Source organism: Mauremys mutica, unplaced genomic scaffold (assembly GCF_020497125.1).
Source record: "Mauremys mutica isolate MM-2020 ecotype Southern unplaced genomic scaffold, ASM2049712v1 Super-Scaffold_100054, whole genome shotgun sequence".
Lineage (NCBI taxonomy): Eukaryota > Metazoa > Chordata > Testudines > Geoemydidae > Mauremys > Mauremys mutica.
In genome coordinates this window covers 924,986-937,578 of record NW_025423258.1, presented here as the reverse complement: position 1 = coordinate 937,578, position 12,593 = coordinate 924,986, and the positions used below count along the sequence as shown (strand labels likewise).

General features: G+C 57.4%; 1 long non-coding RNA gene across 1 annotated transcript; it reads right to left on the bottom strand.

Moving 5' to 3' along the window:
* Positions 1-3,018: 3,018 nt before the first annotated feature.
* On the bottom strand, positions 3,019-3,583 carry LOC123358437. The gene is made up of 3 exons (XR_006575731.1): positions 3,549-3,583; positions 3,218-3,250; positions 3,019-3,113 (listed from the first exon to the last, which is right to left on the bottom strand). It is a non-coding gene; the product is annotated as an uncharacterized LOC123358437 (long non-coding RNA).
* Between the last annotated feature and the right edge of the window lie 9,010 nt (positions 3,584-12,593).

Here is a 12,593-nt window from a genome sequence, read left to right as displayed (position 1 = left end):
ATCTGCCAGCTCCTGCCAGCCGAGGTCCTGGCCGCCGGCCCACTCAGCCCACTGCCAGCCCCGCTCAGCCCGCTGCCAGCTGAGTGAATGGAACCCCAGGCTGGCAGCGGGCTCAGCAGTGGCCAGGACCCACAGCCTGCCATTTAAAAAAAAAAATCAGCTCATGTTCCACTTTTGGCATGTGTGCCATAGGTAGAGGACCCCTGTTCTAGTGTATACTATGTGCACTGTACTTTATGGTAATTGTCACTGTTCCCCTTACGCGCTGACCTTAGAACCTAACCCCTGCATAAGATGGGACTCCACTGTATCCATTTTTGAAAGTTTATAATAATAAAATAATAATAATTGGAGATATACCAATCTCCTAGAACTGGAAGGGACCTTGAAAGGTCATCGAGTCCAGTCCCCTGCCTTCACTAGCAGGACCAATTTTTGCCCCAGATCCCTAAGTGGTCCCCTCAAGGATTCAGCTCCCAACCCTGGGTTTAGCAGGCCAGTGCTCAAACCACTGAGCCATCCCACCCCTAATAATAAGCAATGCTCTGAGGGGAGGAGAAGAGGGGAGCGCAAGGTGGAAGTTTCGCCTAGGGTGCAAAATATCCTTGCACCGGCCCTGAGCATGGGCATAGTGCTGGCTACACGGACAGCAGAGTGAACCCAAACCTGCTCCTTCCCTGGCTGTGTGGGCGTCATAAATCCCCTGTGAGGTCTGTGAGTGGGGCTTGGGTCTGTTCATTCCATGTCTTGACTGTGAGGGACAAGGGGCAGAGCTGCTCTGCACACAGCACAAACTAAACTGACTTTCTGCTCATAGTGAGAACTCTGGAGGGCTATACAACTTGAAGCAAAGTCTGAGATTCCCCCCAGCGAACAAAGGGACTGTACCTGTCTCTGCAAGGTGGGCCTCTGAAAGCAAATAACAAGGAAGATGTATTACACGGCAGAACATTTCACTTCAATTATTGCAAACTCAGGAATAATTTTTCTACTGGTAGAAAGTGGAAACCACACAGGGGTGCTCCGTGTAAGGGGACTGCTGGACCCTTACTGAAACTTAACGGGGGGTTTTGGTTGGCCCTCTCCCAGTACCCAAAAAAGGGGGAAATCAAGATCCTGTGACTGACAGTCCCCAGGGCCAATGGGAAGGGGCTGAAGTGACAGATCAGCCTGATTGATAGGGCAGGCAGGCTAATGAAGGAGTCAGAAGCCGAGGGTCCCATCCTCCATGTGAACTGGAGCTGCCTGGGCTAGAGTTGGGGCCAAGCTCAGGAGAGAGCAGGAGCCCAAGTATAGCTGGGGAGCAGAGACGCGCTGACCAGAGCCAGAGGGGCCGGAAAAGCAGCCCCGGGAGCTGCACTGGAGGCAGAGCAGCAGGGCTGAGGCAGGGTGGAGCTGGAGCTGAGGCAGGGTGGAGCTGGAGCTGAAGCAGGGTGGAGCTGGAACAGTCCGGAGCCGGTGCAGTGAGCAGCTGGGGAGAGCGAGGGGGACCCTGGGCCATGGGCCCAGCGCAGGGAGACACCCACAGCCAAGAGGCCTTGCAGGGTGGGGGTGATGCTGGGAAGAAGGGTCCTGCCACCTGGGGGTGGGCAGGGTGGCCACCGCAGAGCATGTGTTGACCCGCAGCATCCCTGCAGCACAGCCAGGGCCTGGGCAGGAGGCCTGGGACGTGTGAGGGACAGACTGTGAACTGCCCTTGAATCCAGAGATGCTGGTTGCGGTGTCCCCATGCCACAGAGCAGGGTGATGGGTTTTCCCTTCACCTTTCCCATTTTTTCCTTATTCGTTTATTATTAGTTGCTGTTTAATAAATTGTTTTTGTTTGAACTGTATGGAAGCGTCCAGAGCAGAGAGAGCCCCCCGGAGTGGGGACACCTTAGCTCCTGTTGTAAGTGACTATGACAAGGCTGGGGGTTGAGCCCCCCACGGATCCTGGGCCCAGCCTTGTTGGAGTTACGAGGACTCTGCCACCCAGGAGAGTGGAAGGGGAGCCCTCGAGGTCAGGCAGGGCTCTGGGTAAGGAAGTGGAAGTGAGGACTCAGATCCTTTCGCTAGCCAGTTCCACCAGGGTCGTGTATAAGCCAGGAAAGTTCTCCATAATAGCGGGACCCTTCCCCTGCTTACATAGCCTGGTTATTCCCACTGCCAGCATGATACTGGGGACTCAGTGAGTCGGGCAGTTAAAATGCTGAGTAAACAGCTGTCTCTTCTCCCTTTTGGCTGAGTGAAGCAAGGCCCCACACCGAACTCCGTGGCATTTCTGTCTGTGATAGAATAACTTCCAGCTCAGTCGGCCCTGCTGCAATCAGTGCAGCAGTGCTGATTTAGTGGGTCTGGTGATGACCTGCGAAATCGATGGCAGAGTGCTCTCCCGTCTATACTCCAGAGGCAGAAGGTAAGTCAGTGGGGAGAGTATCTCCCATCGACGTAGCCCAGTGTAGACACCGCTGTAAGTTAACTGAAGTTACGTCAACTTCAATTACAATAACTTATGTAACTGAAGTACCGTAACTTAGGTCGACTTCCCGCTGCTCAGTACTAAAGGTGTAACTCCACACAAAATGGTCAGGGGGAGAGAGGATTATAGTGATTCCCATTTAATAGTTAATTAAGTTTAACAACTTCAGCAAAAGGGATAGGGGGAGCCCCATGTCAGAATATCCCATTGCCTAGTGGCTAAGGCACTCATCCGAGAGGTGGCAGATCCCTGTCCAAATCCCTTCCCATCAGGCAGAGGCAGGACTTGACCCAAAGTCTCCCACAACCCTGGTGGGTCCCCTAACTGTTGGGTTAAAGATTATAAGGGAGGTCCTCCTCTACTCCCACCACTACCATATCAGGCCCCATAGGTGAGAGAGACACTCCTCCACCCATCTTCCCCTGCTTTGCAGATCATGCTGAGATTCAGGTGGGAGGTAGGTGCTCAGATGCCTAGACTGAGACAGCAGCATGCATGCCCAGAGACAGAAACTTAGACAACAGGAGAACTTTTAGAGCTCAGGTTTATGCCCTGAATGAGTTTAGATGCCTACAGGATTAGGCGTCAGCCAAGTGGGGTTTTGTGGATCACAGACACTGACCTTTCTGTTTCGCCAGTTCAGATTGCAGTCTCTCTAGGGGGAGGAAAGGGGGAGATGTGAGATTTCACCCTGCCGTATTTATGATGGTGACACTCCCCCCCCTCGCCCCAGCTAATGTAACTGGCCCAGACACTCACCATTCTCACGCTCCATTTCAGTTAGCAGAATCCCTAGAGGGATAAAAGGGCAGAGGTGATATTTAAGTTCTAAGGCCAGAAGGGACCATTGTGATCATCTGCTCTGACCTCCTGCATAACACAGGCCAGAGAACGTCCCCAAAATAATTCCTACGGGCGCTCTTACAGAAAAAACATCCAGTCTTGATTTATAAACTGCCAATTATGGAGAATCCACCCCAAACAACCCTTGGTAAATCGTTCCAGTACTTAGCTAATACAGGTGAGATTTCGCCCTGCTCTGTCTGAGATGACCCTACTCTCCGGTAATGTAGGGGGTCCAGACACTTACCCTTCTGATTCTTCATATGAGTTTGCAGGGTCTCTAGGGGGAGGGGGGAAAAAAAAAAAGGTGAGATTTCACCTTGTTGTGTTTATGGTGCAGTTCCTGCGCAAGTGAGGCAGGCAGTCAAACAGGACCCACAGACAGATCTGTCTTGATGTTCCTTCACTCAGCATCCCTACTGCCCGGGCCCCACTGACGTGTCTCCCCGAGGGGCCATCCTCACTGCCCAGACCCCGTCACACTCCTGTCAGATCTGGCTGCTGTGGGAGTGGGGTAGAGAAGGTCTCTGCTCCCCTCTGTGCCCATCCCCTGAACGGCCACAGCTCCCCCCACCTCCTGACTGTGGGGCCGGGGACAGGAAGTGAGCAATGGTAATGGGGCATTGACCTGGGCTGGATAAGGGATGGGATCTGGTTGGCTCCATCCAAGCCCAGCTCCTGCCTTTGTGGCTGGCATCTGCCCCCTGGCCCTAGTGATACCTGGGAAACAGCTCCTTGTAGGGCTGGGGCAGATGGTGGGTGCCTAGCTCAGAAAGGGGTGGATCCAGCCCTCGGATCCAAACACAGCTGGAAATGAGAGAAACGTGTCAGGTGAGACATTTCCCTGTTAGCAGCTTCCCTCCTCCTCCATCTCTATTGGGTGAGGCATTCAGAGGGGACCAGTGTTGTTACTGGAGGCTCCTCGACTAAGCTCCACCCTTCAGCTCAGACCACCACAAGAATTCTTGCAAAGCTGCAGAAACACTCCAGGAACTAGAGAGACAGCCTGGAATTCTGTTCTCTAACCCTAAGGCAATTATATATCTACGGCTCCCTGGAGAGAAAAAAATCAGCTTGTTCCACGCTGTGTTCCAGTCATTTACCAGACTAGCAGGGTGGGATGAATGAGAAGAGATGCTGAGAACAGAAAAAAAAATTACCAGGTAAGAAATTTCTCATTCTGCTGCACAGCTTCTCTCCTCATTCATCCCTAATGGGAAGTACAGAATCGCAGAAGATGGGGGTGAGGGAATATAAAACACAAATGTAATATTATTGCAGTAGAATAATTGGCAGAAATGGAATCTCTCCCCCCACCCCCCAGCAAAGGCTGTTTCATTTAAGGAATTATGTGGGAACCAATACAGTAACACCTTCCTATCAAAGGATGCTTCTGCAGAAGAACAGAAACCTGCTTTGCAAATCTTCCTCAGATGATGCTCAGTCGCTTCTTGTAATACAGCTAGGGACCTTGTAGAGGGAGCCTTGATTCCTTCTGCGAATGGTTTCCCAGATGCCAAAAGGTGCAAACTTTTAAACATCTTGCTGCAGGAACTTTGAGGCTGCAAGGTCCTGGGATTTTGGATGGCATGCAATGAACTATGACTAATGGCTAAAATGAAGTGACGAGGAAACTGTTTCCAAGGAACAATGGGAGAAAAACTTCGCCTGGGCAGATAGAGTTTTCGTCACGAAAACAGGAGTGTGGCTCTTGTAGGGCTGGAGGCACTAACTACAAAAGCTGCCTGTCTGAGGTAATGGCAGCAAGAAAAGCTAGCCACAGGCTTGTCTCATCTGGCCAGTATGAGGAATCCTAACACCTGATGATACTCAGCTGGGGAGTCCAATATACCTGCCTACACATCCCCATTAAGGCTGTTACCCACTTTTTTGTGGTGCTAGGACCCCTATAATCACCCTGGAAGAACACTAGTGTAGCTGAGATTACTAGAACATTGTGGTCTTTCATATTTGTAATGTGGCAGCATCCTGAGATGATGCCCCATTGTACTGGGAACATCACAAAGAGACAGAACATGCCGCAGAGAGCATTCTCTCCCCCCCGCCCCCCCACTTCTGAAATGTGACACAATGAGATCAGTGAGTGAAATTCCCTAGTTGAGTTCTGTCTGGAGACTCCCTGCAGACGTGCACCTCTCCTCCGATGCCCATGCTGTTACCTGTAGGTCATCCAAGTCCATCTGAAGATGGACTTCCTGCTTCAAGGTGCAATGGAGATTCCTTGAATGTCTATCAAGTCCAAAGGACCCCCCCGCCCCCAGCCGGCGCCTCTCAGACCCGCCCCGCCCCGGGAGCAGCGGGCCCGCCCGGAGCCCCCAGCCCCGCCCCCTCCCATGTGCCGGTCCCTGCCCGCGGCCGGGGCGCGTCCCCCTCGCGCCGGAGCCCGAGACCCCGGGAGCAGCTCGCGGGGCCCGAGACGCAGCGGCCTGTGGGGGGGAGGCGGAGCCGGGCTCTGCCCGCAGCGAGGCCGGGAAGGGACCGGAGGGGAAAGTCCCCCCTGGAGACTGTCCGGCCCCAGGTTCCACCGGCCTGGTCCTGCTGCTGCCAGGGGCGGCTCTAGAAAATAGGCTGCCCCAAGCAGCCGTGCGCAGCGCCGCCCCTTCCCCGGTCTCGCGGCGGGTCCCGTCTTCCCGCGGCACCTGTTGAGCTCCCGCAGGCATGCCTGCGCCAGGTCAACCGGAGCCCGGGACCAGCGGACCTGCCGCAGGCGTGCCTGCGGGAGCTCAACCGGAGCCGCGGGAAGCGGGAACCCGCCGCAGTCATGCCTGCGGCAGGTCCGCTCCTCCCGGGCTCCGGTTGACCTGCCGCAGGCACGCCTGCGGGAGCTCAGCCGGAGCCAAATGCCGCCCCCCAGGGAAAGGGCCGCCCCACGCGCCTGCTTGGCGCGCTGGGGTCTAGAGCCGGCCCTGGCTGCTGCCCCCCCTGCCCAGCGCCCCCCAGCTGCCAGTCACCCGCCCCCCTGCTGCTGCTGCCCCCCTGCCCAGCGCCCCCCCAGCTGCCAGTCGCCCGCCCTGCTGCTGCCCCCCCTGCCCAGCGCCCCCCCAGCTGCCAGTCACCTGCCCGCCCTGCTGCTGCTGCCCCCCTGCCCAGCGCCCCCCCAGCTGCCAGTCGCCCGCCCTGCTGCTGCCCCCCCTGCCCAGCGCCCCCCCCGCTGCCTGTCACCCGCCCCCCTGCTGCTGCCCCCCCTGCCCAGCGCCCCCCAGCTGCCAGTCACCCGCCCGCCCTGCTGCTGCTGCTCCCTCTGCCCAGCGCCCCCCCCAGCTGCCAGTCACCCGCCCTGCTACTGCTGGTGCCCCCCTGCCCAGCGCCCCCCCCAGCTGCCAGTCACCCACCCGCCCTGCTACTTCTGCTGCCCCCCCTGCTCAGCGCCCCCCCAGCTGCCAGTCACCCACCCACCCTGCTGGCTGGTGCCCCCACTGCCCAGTGCCCCCCCAGCTGCCAGTCACCCCCTCCCTGCTGCTGCTGCGGGCCCCCCCCGGCCCGGCGCCCCCCAGCTGCCAGTCACCCCCCACCCTGCTGCTGGTGCCCCCACTGCCCAGCACCCCCCCAAGTTGCCAGTCTCCCCCCACCCTGCTGCTGCCTCCTCCCCACTGCCAGGGAGTTTTCCTGCTCCATACTCCCCTCACGTACCCTCTTAAAGCACCTCCCCATAGGGCTCCCTGCTGCCCATGTGAAGGGTGGGGGTGTGGGGGGGAATTATTACTGTCTGTTTATGGAAGTTCCATATACAATCCCGTCACACTGTCCAACTACTGTCACTTACATGGTATAAAATCTCTTCAGAACCGGGTGCTTTTCTCTCATCATCAAATATTTCTTTTTAGACCTATTTCTTCCCCAGTTCTCAAGGATAGATTTAAAATATCCCGGGTGCGGTGCTGTAGTAGCCATGGTGAGCCCAGGATATCCGAGGCTGCCCCCGTGATTTATATACAAACGTTCCGTGTTATTCTCCATCCCATTCCTTGTGAATCTGAACACGTTCGCTTTTCTGCTGGCAGCTGTGCCGTGAGTGGAGCTTTTCATTGATCTGTCTACAGCAGTGGTTCCCAACCTTTTTGTGGCCAGTAGCACATTCATGTTTTCAGAAGAGAATGTGGTGGGCGCCAACAATTTTTCATTATACCAAAAATATACCAAATATTTAAATATACCAAAAAAATCATTTAATATTATATAATATATGAATCCATAAGATAAAAACGGTAATTTTACGTGTGAAAGGTACTAACTAAATTATTCGGCAATTACTCTTTCACCTTCCCATGTGAATTTGTTCTTTTTTATCTACAAAACATTTTACAAAATAAATATCATAAACAGTTTTCATCATCTTTATTTTTAAAAAAGTAAAACATTGCTGAACTGCTGGTCCAAATATATTTATTATCCTTCCTTTAACATAGACTGAAGCCTGCAGCCCCAGAGTTCTCTGTTCCCGGCCGGGGCCGGGCTGCAGCTTCTCTCCAGCTTCGAAGCCGCAGCCCCGCGCCTGCCAAGGACAGAGAACGCCGGCGCCTGCAGCCCCGGAGAAGCTGGAGAAAAGCTGCAGCCCCGCGCCTGCCAAGGACAGAGAACACTGGTGCCTGCAGCCCCGGAGAAGCTGGAGAGAAGCTGCAGCCCCGCGCCTGCCAGGGACAGAGAGCACCGGCGCCTGCAGCCCCGGAGAAGCTGGAGAAAAGCTGCAGTCCCGCACCTGCCAGGGACAGAGAGCACTGGCGCCCGCAGCCCCGGAGAAGCTGGAGAAAAGCTGCAGCCCCGTGCCTGCCAAGGACAGAGAACACTGGTGCCTGCAGCCCCGGAGAAGCTGGAGAGAAGCTGCAGCCCCGCGCCTGCCAGGGACAGAGAGCACCGGCGCCTGCAGCCCCGGAGAAGCTGGAGAAAAGCTGCAGTCCCGCACCTGCCAGGGACAGAGAGCACTGGCGCCCGCAGGCTGCAGCCCCGGAGAAGCTGGAGAAAAGCTGCAGCCCCGTGCCTGCCAAGGACAGAGAACACTGGTGCCTGCAGCCCCGGAGAAGCTGGAGAGAAGCTGCAGCCCCGCGCCTGCCAGGGACAGAGAGCACCGGCGCCTGCAGCCCCGGAGAAGCTGGAGAAAAGCTGCAGTCCCGCACCTGCCAGGGACAGAGAGCACTGGCGCCCGCAGGCTGCAGCCCTGGAGAAGCTGGAGAAAAGCTGCAGCCCCGCGCCTGCCATGGACAGAGAGCACCAGCGCTCGCAGGCTGCAGCCCTGGAGAAGCTGGAGAGAAGCTGCAGCCCCGCACCTGCCAGGGATGGAGAGCACCGGCGCCCGCAGCCTGCAGCCCCGGAGAAGCCGGAGATAAGCTGCAGCCCCGCACCTGCCAGGGATGGAGAGCACCGGCGCCCGCAGCCTCCAGCCCCGGAGAAGCTGGAGAGAAGCTGCAGCCCCGCACCTGCCAGGGACAGAGAGCACCAGCGCCCGCAGCCTGCAGCCCGGGAGAAGCTGGAGAAAAGCTGCAGCCCCGCGCCTGCCAGGGACAGAGAGCACTGGCGCCCGCAGGCTGCAGCCCCGGAGAAGCTGGAGAAAAGCTGCAGCCCCGCGCCTGCCAGGGACAGAGAGCACCGGCGCCCGCAGGCTGCAGCCCCGGAGAAGCTGGAGAAAAACTGCAGCCCCGCGCCTGCCAGGGACAGAGAGCACCGGCGCCCGCAGGCTGCAGCCCCGGAGAAGCTGGAGAAAAGCTGCAGCCCCGCGCCTGCCAGGGACAGAGCGCACTGGCGCCCGCAGCCTGCAGCCCCGGAGAAGCCGGAGAAAAGCTGCAGCCCCGCGCCTGCCAGGGACAGAGCGCACTGGCGCCCGCAGCCTGCAGCCCTGGAGAAGCCGGAGAAAAGCTGCAGCCCCGCGCCTGCCAGGGACAGAGAGCAACGGCGCATGCAGCCCTGGAGAAGCTGGAGAGAAGCTGCAGCCCCGCGCCTGCCAGGGACAGAGAGCACCGGCGCCCGCAGGCTGCAGCCCCGGAGAAGCTGGAGAAAAGCTGCAGCCCCGCGCCTGCCAGGGACAGAGAGCAACGGCGCATGCAGCCCTGGAGAAGCTGGAGAGAAGCTGCAGCCCCGCGCCTGCCAGGGACAGAGAGCACTGGCGCCCGCAGCCTGCAGCCCCGGAGAAGCTGGAGAAAAGCTGCAGCCCCACGCCTGCCAGGGACAGAGAGCACCGGCGCCCGCAGCCCCGGAGAAGCTGGAGAAAAGCTGCAGCCCCGCACCTGCCAGGGACAGAGAGCACCGGCGCCCGCAGGCTGCAGCCCCGGAGAAGCTGGAGAAAAGCTGCAGCCCCGCACCTGCCAGGGACAGAGAGCACCGGCGCCTGCAGCCTGCAGCCCCGGAGAGGCCGGAGAAAAGCTGCAGCCCCGCGCCTGCCAGGGACAGAGCGCACTGGCGCCCGCAGCCTGCAGCCCTGGAGAAGCCGGAGAAAAGCTGCAGCCCCGCGCCTGCCAGGGACAGAGAGCAACGGCGCATGCAGCCCTGGAGAAGCTGGAGAGAAGCTGCAGCCCCGCGCCTGCCAGGGACAGAGAGCACCGGCGCCCGCAGGCTGCAGCCCCGGAGAAGCTGGAGAAAAGCTGCAGCCCCGCGCCTGCCAGGGACAGAGAGCAACGGCGCATGCAGCCCTGGAGAAGCTGGAGAGAAGCTGCAGCCCCGCGCCTGCCAGGGACAGAGAGCACTGGCGCCCGCAGCCTGCAGCCCCGGAGAAGCTGGAGAAAAGCTGCAGCCCCACGCCTGCCAGGGACAGAGAGCACCGGCGCCCGCAGCCCCGGAGAAGCTGGAGAAAAGCTGCAGCCCTGCACCTGCCAGGGACAGAGAGCACTGGCGCCCGCAGGCTGCAGCCCTGGAGAAGCTGGAGAGAAGCTGCAGCCCCGCGCCTGCCAGGGACAGAGAGCACCGGCGCCCGCAGCCTGCAGCCCCGGAGAAGCTGGAGAGAAGCTGCAGCCCCGCGCCTGCCAGGGTCAGAGAGCACCGGCGCCTGCAGGCTGCAGCCCCGGAGAAGCTGGAGAGAAGCTGCAGTCCCACGCCTGCCAGGGACAGAGAGCACCGGCGCCTGCAGCCTGAGTTCTGTGTCCCCGTCAGGCGCAGGGCCACAGCTTCTCTCCCCTGCTGGGCAGTAGGTGGGTGCACATAAATGCCCCGGCGGGCGCCATGGCGCTCGTGGGCACCGTGTTGGGAACCACTGGTCTACAGCCACGTGCAGATCCCTTTCTTTAGTTGTGTAGCCGATATGTTCTGCTGACTCTGCTAGGTGTAATGCATGTTCAGTAGGGGGTTCTCCCCTACTAATGCTGCAGTGTCCTTCTCCTCTAGGTTAGTATATTAATGATCTCATTTTGGTGTCACGTGTGTCAGTTCGTTGCCATGGCACTCGTGTGCTCAGACATCTGAGGATGCTCTGCAGAAAAGCTCCTTGAGTGGGGTGATCCACAGGGAGTAGCTCAAACCTCCAAAGTGCCTGGCCAGGGCAGGACATTAGCACAGCAAGGGAGGGGTGTGGCAGTGACATCACAAAGGCCTTTGGCAGGACCTCAGACTATTGGTCAAAGGTGGTGGGGAGATGGTGACCTCACAGAGAGATGCTGACATCAGCCAGCGAAACCTCAGAGACCCCTGTGGCTTTGCTTCAGCAACTCTCCTTCTCCAGGTCTCTCTTTGAGGACTGAGGGAGTATTCGGGTTCACGGACGTGAGCGCCAGGAGGAACCTCTTTCGAGTTTTCTCCTTCCCTTTTAGTGATTTTACTAGAAAACAGCCGTCCCTGTTTAGAAGGTAAGAGCCTCCTGGAGGTTTGAAACCTGTTCAGTCTGATCCATCTGGTGGGAGTTGAATTCTAGGCATGGAAAACACGAGCTTAAAGAGGCAGAATTTTATTGCACACCTGGGATTTTGTCCCTTAGAATCACTGGGGACATTAGGGTTTGTCCTTTTTGTTTCACCTTTTCCTCCCTCCCTCCCTCCCTCCGCTTCTTCTCTTGCTTCTTTTGTCCTTTCTCCTGTTCCCCTCCCAACACCAGGAGGTAGGATGGGGTGGGTGTGTGTTTTGCGGGGGAGGGCTCTGCAGCTCCCACTGTGGGAGGTCCACCCAAAAATGTGGGACTGAAATAGTGCTCAGGTAGTCAGGACCAGATTAACCTTCTGTGGGTCCTGGTACCAAACATATTTGTAGGCCCCTATGTAGTCACTGTGAGCTCCGAGTGTGGGCCTGGTGGGGCAGTGCCATTGGTGCCATAGGATACCCGCTACTGAACCTCAGAGACATTTTTCATTTTGATCACACACCTCTCCGTGACTGTATGCATTGCCATACACGGCTCCCTCAGCCCCTGGGTTTTCTTATTGAGCTGTGCACCCATGTGGGTTTACCAGTGTCCACAGTGAGCAGAACTTTCATAGTGATCAAGGAAACTCCCCACAGATTTATCTCCTTCCTCATTCAGACCTTCTCTAGCCATGTCTCCAGTACCCACCCCCCCATGTCACCAGTCACGGCATTGCTTGAACCTTGCAACGGCAGCACTAGGGACTCTGAATCCTCAGCCCTGGCCCTAGGCAGCTGCAGACTCTGCAGTTAGGCACTTCCCTCCTCTAGGCCATGGCTTTAAATACCTGCGATTCCCATCACCTGCAGCAGAGGCCACCAATTCCCACACACCCCTCAGCCAGCACCTAGTCGTGCAGAAAGTGAAGCCTGGATGATTTTGGAGGTTGGGGTGCCAGTAGATTCCCGTCCCTGAGCAGCAGCTCTGCAACAAGCTCACATGCCCCCCCCTCCACTGTGAGACCAGGACCCTGTGAAGACAGTGGGGTTACCCCGTGTATAACCAGTTCTGGCCAAAGCCTGTTGAAGTGAGTGGGAGGCTTTTCATTGTCTTTAATGGGCTGTGTATAGACGCAAAGGCCCCATTCTAGACTCCAGGAGCAAAGTGCCTGCTGTGCGGCACTGGTTTACTAGTGTAACAGGAAGGTCTCACATTACCTAGTGAATAAGCAACACCTCCTACAGCACCTAACTTTTTCTGAGACGCTTCCCACCCAATTACTAAATGTGAACCTGCTTCCCTTACAAGGGCTGAACATATCAGGTGAGATGGTCACAAAAGAGATGGTGAGATGGTGATTCTGAGTTCAGCAGGGATTTTGGATGCGCACAGAACACAGACAGGACTGGTTCCCGCATGGTTACTGCAGTAAAGTGGAATAATTTTCAGCTTGTGTGATTGGAAGATGTCTGGATCCATCTTATAAGACTGTTCTACATAAATGAGGAAAACTTGAGG